General features: G+C 38.3%; 1 non-coding gene across 1 annotated transcript; it reads left to right on the forward strand.

Annotated features, from left to right (window-relative positions):
• The first annotated feature begins 5,601 nt into the window (after positions 1-5,601).
• Positions 5,602-5,709, forward strand: LOC112732125 (small nucleolar RNA R71). Its single transcript, XR_003167862.1, has one exon. It is a non-coding gene; the product is annotated as a small nucleolar RNA R71 (small nucleolar RNA).
• Positions 5,710-8,939: the final 3,230 nt, after the last annotated feature.

The following is an 8,939-nucleotide window of genomic DNA, read 5'->3' on the forward strand; positions in this document are numbered from 1 at the left end:
GTATGCGAAATTGCTACTCAGGTTGTGAATTGTTGTTCGAAATTGATTCCCTGGCAATGGCACCAAAAACGGATGCACAGGACCATGGTCTAAACATATCTTCACAACTTCGCATAACTAACCAGCAAGTGCACTGGGTCGTCCAAGTAATACCTTACGTGAGTAAGGGTCGAATCCCACGGAGATTGTTGGTATAAAGCAAGCTATGGTCACCTTGTAAATCTCAGTCAGGCGGATATAAAACAGTAATGGGTTTTCGAAAATAAATAATAGAATAGGGATAGAAATACTTATGTAATTCATTGGTGAGAATTTTAGATAAGCGAATAGAGATGCTTTCGTTCCTCTGAACCTCTGCTTTCCTGCTATCTTCATCCAATCAGTCTTACTCCTTTCCATGGCTGGCTTTATGTGATACATCACCATTGTCAATGGCTACTTTCGGTCTTCTCTCGGGAAAATGATCCAAATGCCCTGTCACGGCATGGCTAATCATCTGGAGGCATCACCCTTGTCAATGGCTTCATCTTATCCTCTCAGTGAAAATGATCAACGCACCCTGTCACGGCACGGCTATTCATCTGTCGGTTCTCGATCATGCTGGAATAGGATTTACTATCCTTTTGCGTCTGTCACTAACGCCCCGCAATCGCGAGTTTGGAGCTCGTCACAGTCATTCATTCATTGAATCCTACTCGGAATACCATAGACAAGGTTTAGACCTTCCGGATTCTCTTGAATGCCGCCATCATTCTAGCTTACACCACGAAGATTTTGGTTAGGAGATCTAAGAGATACTCATTCAGTCTAAGGTAGAACGGAAGTGGTTGTCAGGCACGCGTTCATAGGGAATAATGATGATTGTCACATTCATCACATTCAGATTGAAGTACGAATGAATATCTTAGAAGCGAAACAAGATGAATTGAATAGAAAACAGTAGTACTTTGCATTAATCTTTGAGGAACAGCAGAGCTCCACACCTTAATCTATGGAGTGTAGAAACTCTACCGTTAAAAATACATAAGTGAAAGTCCAGGCATGGCCGAGAGGCCAGCCCTCAAACGTGATCTAAGATAGCATACAACTGATCAAAGATACCTAATGCAATAGTAAAAGGTCCTATTTATAATAAACTAGCTACTAGGGTTTACAGAAGTAAGTAATTGATGTATAAATCCACTTCCAGGGTCCACTTGGTGTGTGCTTGGGCTGAGCTTGAGTGTTGCACGTGTAGAGGCCATTTGTGGAGTTGAACGCCAGGTTTTGATCCATTTCTGGCGTTCAACTCTGGTTTTGGATCCTTTTCTGGCGTTGGACGCCAGATTTGGGTAGAGAGCTGGCGTTGAATGCCAGTTTGCGTCATCTAAACTTGGCCAAAATATGAACTATTATATATTTCTGGAAATCCCTGGATGTCTACTTTCCAACGCAATTGGAAGCGCGCCATTTTGAGTTCTGCAGCTCCAGAAAATCCATTTTGAGTGCAGGGAGGTCAGAATCCAACAGCATCAGCAGTCCTTCTTCAACCTCTGAATCTGATTTTTGCTCAAGTCCCTCAATTTCAGCCAGAAAATACCTGAAATCACAGAAAACACACAAACTCATAGTAAAGTCCAGAAATGTGAATTTAACATAAAAACTAATGAAAACATCCCTAAAAGTAACTAGATCCTACTAAAAACATACTAAAAACAATGCCAAAAAGCATATAAATTATCCGCTCATCACAACACCAAACTTAAATTGTTGCTTGTCCCCAAGAAACTGAAAATCAAATAGGATAAAAAGAAGAGAATATACTATAAATTCCAAACTATCAATGAAACATAGCTCCAATCATATGAGCGGGACTTATAGCTTTTTGCCTCTTGAATAGTTTTGGCATCTCACTCTATCCATTGAGGTTCAGAATGATTGGCATCTATAGGAACTCAGATTTCAGATAGTGTTATTGATTCTCCTAGTTCAGTATGATGATTCTTGAACACAGCTATTTTATGAGTCTTGGCCGTGGCCCTAAGCACTTTGTTTTCCAGTATTGCCACCGGATACATAAATGCCACAGACACATAATTGGGTGAACCTTTTCAGATTGTGACTCAGCTTTGCTAAAGTCCCCAATTAGAGGTGTCCAGGGTTCTTAAGCACACTCTTTTTTTGCTTTGGACCTTTACTTTAACTGCTCAGTCTCAAGTTTTCACTTGACACCTACACACCACAAGCACATGGTTAGGGACAGCTTGGTTTAGCCGCTTATACCAGGGTTTTATTCCTTTAGGCCCTCCTATCCACTGATGCTCAAAGCCTTGGGATCCTTTTTATTTCCATTGCCTTTTGGTTTTAAGGGTTACTGGCTTTTTGCTCTTGCCTCTTGGTTTTAAGAGCTTTTGGCTTTTTCTGCTTGCTTTTTCTTTTTCTTTCTATTATTTTTTTTTCGCCTATTTTTTTTTCTACAAGCTTTGTTCTTTGCTGCTTTTTCTTGCTTCAAGAATCATTTTTATGATATTTCAGATTATCAAATAACATGTCTCCTAGTCATCATTCTTTCAAGAGCTAACATATTTAACATTCTTAAACAACAACTTCAAAAGACATATGCACTGTTCAAGCATTCATTCAGAAAACAAGAAGCATTGTCACCACATCAATATAATTAAACTAAGTTCAAGGATAAATTCGAAACTCATGTACTTCTTGTTCTTTTGAATTAAAACATTTTTCATTTAAGAGAGGTGATGGATTTATAGGACATTCATAACTTTAAGACATAGTTACTACTACTAATGATCATGTAATGAAGACACAAACATAGATAAGCACATAACATAGAAAACGAAAAACAGAAGAAATAAGAACAAGGAATGAATCCACCTTAGTGATGGTGGCGTTTCCTTCTTGAGGAACAAATGATGTCCTTGAGCTCTTCTATGTCTCTTCCTTGCCTTTGTTGCTCCTCCTTCATTGCTTTTAGATCTTCTCTTATTTCATGAAGGATGATGGAGTGCTCTTGATGTTCCACCCTTAGTTGCTTCCAATAATTGTGTGGAAGAAAATGTATCCCTTGAGGTATCTCAGGGATCTCTTGATTTGCAGTCAAATGTTCTACCACTGAGCTATAGACCCTTGATGGAAGCTTTTGTCTTCCCTTTCCTCTTTCTAGAGGTTTCTCTGGCCTTAGGTGCTATCAATGGTTATGGAAAAAAACAAAAAAGCTATGCTTTTACCACACCAAACTTAGAATGTTGCTCGCCCTCGAGCAAAAGAAGAAAGAATAGAAGAAGAAGAAGAAGATATGGAGGAGATGGATGGATGTGTGTATTCGGCCATATGGGTGGGATTGGGTGGGAGAGAGATGTTGAATTTTGAAGGTAGTGGGTGTATGGATGTGAGTGGTAAATGGAAAACAGAAGGGATGATCATGAATGGAAAGAGAGATGATGAGGTAGGTGGGGATCCTGTGGGGTCCACAGATCCTGAGGTGTCAAGGCATTTACATCCCTACACCAATTTAGGCATGTAAAATGCCCTTGCACACAACTCTGGGCGTTCAGCGCCAGGTTGGTGCCCATTTTGGGCGTTCAATGCCCATTTGTTGCCATTTCTGGCGTTGAACGCCAGAACCATGCTTGTTCTGGGCGTTCAGCGCCAGGATGCTGCCCATTTTGGGCGTTCAGCGCCAAAACCATGCTCTGTTCTGGCGTTGAACGCCAGGCAGATGCTTCCTCCAGGGTGTGATTTTTCTTCTGCTGTTTTTGATTCCGTTTTCAATATTTATATTTATTTTGTGACTCCACATGATCATGAACCTATAAAGACATATAACTAAGAAAAATATAGTTAGATAAAAATTGGGTTGCCTCCCAACAAGCGCTTCTTTAATGTCAGTAGCTTGACAGTGGGCTCTCATGGAGCCTCAAAGATGTGCAGAGCTTTGTTGAGACTCTCCAACACCAAACTTAGAGTTTGGATATGGGAGTTCAACACCAAACTTAGAGTTTGGTTGTGGCCTCCCAACACCAAACTTAGAGTTTGACTGTGGGGGCTTTGTTTGACTCTGCTTTGAGAGAAGCTTTTTCTGCTTCCTCTCCATGGATGCAGAGAGAGATCCTTGAGTTGTAAACACAAGGTTGTCCTTATTTAATTGAAGGATTAATTCTCCTCTGTTCACATCAATCAAAGCTCTTGCTGTGGCTAGGAAAGGTCTTCCTAGGATGATGGATTCATCCTCTTCCTTTCCAGTATCCAGGACTATGAAATCAGCAGGGATGTAAAGACCTTCAACCTTTACTAATACGTCCTCTACTTGTCCATAAGCCTGTTTTCTTGAATTATCTGCCATCTCTAATGAGATTCTAGCAGCTTGCACCCCATAGATTCCCAGTTTCTCTATTACAGAGAGGGGCATGAGGTTTATCCCTGAACCAAGGTCACACAGAGCCTTAAAGATCATGGTGCCTATGGTACAAGGTATTATGAACTTTCCAGGATCCTGTCTCTTCTGAGGCAATGTCAGTTGATCAGATCACTTAGTTCATTGATGAACAAGGGAGGTTCAACTTCCCAAGTATCAATGCCAAATAATTTGGCATTCAGCTTCATGATTGCACCAAGAAACTTGGCAGTTTGCTCTTCAGTAACATCCTCATTCTCTTTAGAAGAGGAATACTTATCAGAGCTCATGAAGGGCATAAGGAGGTTCAATGGAATCTCTATGGTCTCTAGATGAGCCTCAGAGTCCTTTGGTTCCTCAGAGGGAAGCTCCTTATTGATCACTGGACGTCCCAGGAGGTCTTCCTCCTTGGGATTTACGTCCTCCTCTCCTTCTTTGGGTTCGGCCATGGTGCTTATGTCAATGGCCTTGCACTCTCCTTTTGGGTTCTCTTCTGTATTGCTTGGGAGAGTACTAGGAGGGATTTCAGTGATCCTCTTACTCAGTTGGCCCACTTGTGCTTCCAAATTTCTAATGGAAGACCTTGTTTCATTCATGAAACTCACAGTGGCCTTGGACAGATCAAAGACTAAGTTTGTTAAATTAGAAGTATTTTATTCAGAGTTCTCTGTCTGTTGCTGAGTGGATGATGGAAAAGGTTTATTATTGTTAAACCTGTATCTTCCACCATTATTAAAGCCTTGTTGAGGCTTTTGATCCTTCCATGAGAAATTTGGATGATTTCTCCATGATGAGTTATAGATGTTTCCATAAGGTTCACCTAAGTAATTCACCTCTGCTATTGCAGGGTTTTCAGGATCATAAGCTTCTTCTTCATAAGAAGCCTCTTGAGTACTGTTGGATGCAGCTCGCATTCCATTCAGACTCTGAGAAATCATATTGACTTGCTGAGTCAATATTTTATTCTGAACCAATATGGCATTCAGAGTATCAACTTCAAGAACTCCCTTCTTCATAGGCGTCCCATTACTCACAGGATTCCTCTCAGAAGTGTACATGAACTGGTTATTAGCAACCATGTCAATGAGTTCTTGAGCTTCTGCAGGCGTTTTCTTTAGGTGAATGGATCCACCTGCAGAAGTGTCCAGTGACATCTTTGATAGCTCAGATAAACCATCATAGAATATATCCAGGATGGTCCATTCTGAAAGCATGTCAGAAGGACAATTTTTAGTCAACTGTTTGTATCTTTCCCAAGCTTCATAGAGGGATTCACCTTCTTTCTGTTTGAAAGTTTGAACATCCACTCTAAGCTTGCTCAGCTTTTGAGGAGGAAAGAACTTGGCTAAGAAAGCCGTGACCAGCTTATCCCAAGAGTTCAGGCTATCTTTAGGTTGAGAGTCCAACCATATTCTAGCTCTGTCTCTTACAACAAAAGGGAAAAGCATGAGCCTGTAGACTTCAGGATCTACTCCATTAGTCTTAACAGTATCACATATCTGCAAGAATTCAGTTAAGAACTGAAAAGGATCTTCAGATGGAAGTCCATGAAACTTGCAGTTCTGCTGCATCAGAGAAACTAATTGAGGTTTCAGCTCAAAGTTGTTTGCTCCAATGGCAGGAATGGAGATGCTTCTTCCATGTAAATTGGAATTAGGTGCAGTAAAGTCACCAAGCATCCTCCTTGCATTATTATTATTTTCGGCTGCCATCTCCTCTTCCTGTTGGAAAATTTCTGAAAGGTTATCTCTGGATTGTTGTAATTTAGCTTCTCTTAGTTTTCTCTTCAGAGTCCTTTCAGGTTCTGGATCTGCTTCAACAAGAATATTCTTGTCCTTGCTCCTGCTCATATGACAAAGAAGAGGGCACAGAAAAAATAATAATAATAATATGGATCCTTTATACCACAGTATAGGGATCCCTTTGTGAGTGGAAGAAAAGAGGGGTACAAAGAATGTGATGTAAAGAAAGAAACACAACTGTGAGGAGGGCAGAGATGTGAGATGAGATGTTAGTGAATGAATAAATAAATAGAAGGAGATGAGAGAGAAGGAATTTTCGAAAATAATTTTTGAAAAAGAGTTAGTGATTTTCGAAAATAGTTTTTGAAAAATGTTAGTAATTTTTTTATTTTTTTTCGAAATTTTTTTTAAAATCAAAAGTTAAAATAATTAGTTAATTAAAAAGAAATTTTTGAAAAAGGGGGAAGATATTTTCGAAAATTAGAGAGAGAGAGTTAGTTAGGTAGTTTTGAAAAAGATAAGAAACAAACAAAAAGTTAGTTAGTTAGTTGAAACAATTTTTGAAAATCAATTTTGAAAAGATAAGGAGTTAGGAAGTTAGAAAAGATATTTTGAAATCATATTTTTGAAAAAGATAAGATAAGAAGATATTTTTGAAAAGATATGATTGAAATTAGTTTTTGAAAAAGATTTGATTTTTAAAATCACAATTAATGACTTGATTCACAAGAAATCACAAGATATGATTCTAGAACTTAAAGTTTGAAACTTTCTTAACAAGTAAGTAACAAACTTGAAATTTTTGAATCAAAACATTAATTGGTGATGTTATTTTCGAAAATTTGATATAAAAATAAGAAAAAGATTTTTGAAAAATATTTTTATAATTTTCGAAAATAACTAAGAAAAATGAAAAAGATTTGATTTTTGAAAAAGATTTTGAAAAAGATAAGATTTTCAAATTGAAAATTTGATTTGACTCATAAGAAACAACTTGATTTTAAAAAATTTTGAAAAAGTCAACTCAAATTTTCGAATTTGATGAGAGAAAAAGGGAAAGATATTTTTTGATTTTTGAATTTTTATGATGAGAGAGAAAAACAAGAAAAATGATGCAATGCATGAAAGTTATGGATCAAAACAATGAATGCATGCAAGAATACTATGAATGTCAAGATGAACACCAAGAACACTATGAATGTCATGATGAACATCAAGAACATATTTTTGAAAAATTTTTAATGCAAGGAAAACATGCAAGACACCAAACTTAGAATTCTTTAATGCTTAGACACTAAGAATTCAAGAATGCATATGAAAAACAAGAAAAGACACAAAACATGCAAATGCAAAGATCAAACAAGAAGACTTACCAAGAACAACTTGAAGATCATGAAGAACACTATGAATGCATGAGAATTTTCGAAAAATGCAAGATGCACATGCAATTGACACCAAACTTATAACATGACTCAAGACTCAAACAAGAAACAGAAAAATATTTTTGATTTTTATGATTTTCTAAATGTTTTTGGTATTTTTCGAAAATTAATTGAAAAAGGAAAATAAGGATTCCAAAATTTTTAATATGAATTCCAGGAATCTTGCATTCTTAGTCTAAAGCTTCAGTCCAGGAATTAGACATGGCTCACTAGCCAGCCAAGCTTTCATTGAAAGCTCCGGTCCAAAACACTAGACATGGCCAATGGCCAGCCAAGCTTCAGCATGTAATTCAGACATGACATGCCTGACATACCCTACAGTCGTATAACAGCTGATGGTTGGAAGCCTCAGTCCAAAAGAATTTAGACATGGCTTTACAGCCAGCCAGGCTTCACATGTTTCATGAAACACTAGAATTCATTCTTAAAAATTTTGAATCTAAAATTTTTTTTTCGAAAATAGGTGAGAAAATTTTGAAATATTTTTGAAAAATTTTTGAAAAGAAAACAAAAAGAAAATTACCTAATCTGAGCAACAGGATGAACCGTTAGTTGTCCAAACTCGAACAATCCCCGGCAACGGTGCCAAAAACTTGGTATGCGAAATTGCTACTCAGGTTGTGAATTGTTGTTCGAAATTGATTCCCTGGCAATGGCACCAAAAACGGATGCACAGGACCATGGTCTAAACATATCTTCACAACTTCGCATAACTAACCAGCAAATGCACTGGGTCGTCCAAGTAATACCTTACGTGAGTAAGGGTCGAATCCCACGGAGATTGTTGGTATGAAGCAAGCTATGGTCACCTTGTAAATCTCAGTCAGGCGGATATAAAACAGTAATGGGTTTTCAAAAATAAATAATAGAATAGGGATAGAAATACTTATGTAATTCATTGGTGAGAATTTCAGATAAGCGAATAGAGATGCTTTCGTTCCTCTGAACCTCTGCTTTCCTGCTATCTTCATCCAATCAGTCTTACTCCTTTCCATGGCTGGCTTTATGTGATACATCACCATTGTCAATGGCTACTTTCGGTCTTCTCTCGGGAAAATGATCCAAATGCCCTGTCACGGCACGGCTAATCATCTGGAGGCATCACCCTTGTCAATGGCTTCATCTTATCCTCTCAGTGAAAATGATCAACGCACCCTGTCACGGCACGGCTATTCATCTGTCGGTTCTCGATCATGCTGGAATAGGATTTACTATCCTTTTGCGTCTGTCACTAACGCCCCGCAATCGCGAGTTTGGAGCTCGTCACAGTCATTCATTCATTGAATCCTACTCGGAATACCATAGACAAGGTTTAGACCTTCCGGATTCTCTTGAATGCCGCCATCATTCTAGCTTACACCA

The sequence above is a fragment of the Arachis hypogaea genome, chromosome 12 (genome assembly GCF_003086295.3).
Source record: "Arachis hypogaea cultivar Tifrunner chromosome 12, arahy.Tifrunner.gnm2.J5K5, whole genome shotgun sequence".
NCBI classification, from domain to species: Eukaryota; Viridiplantae; Streptophyta; class Magnoliopsida; order Fabales; family Fabaceae; genus Arachis; species Arachis hypogaea.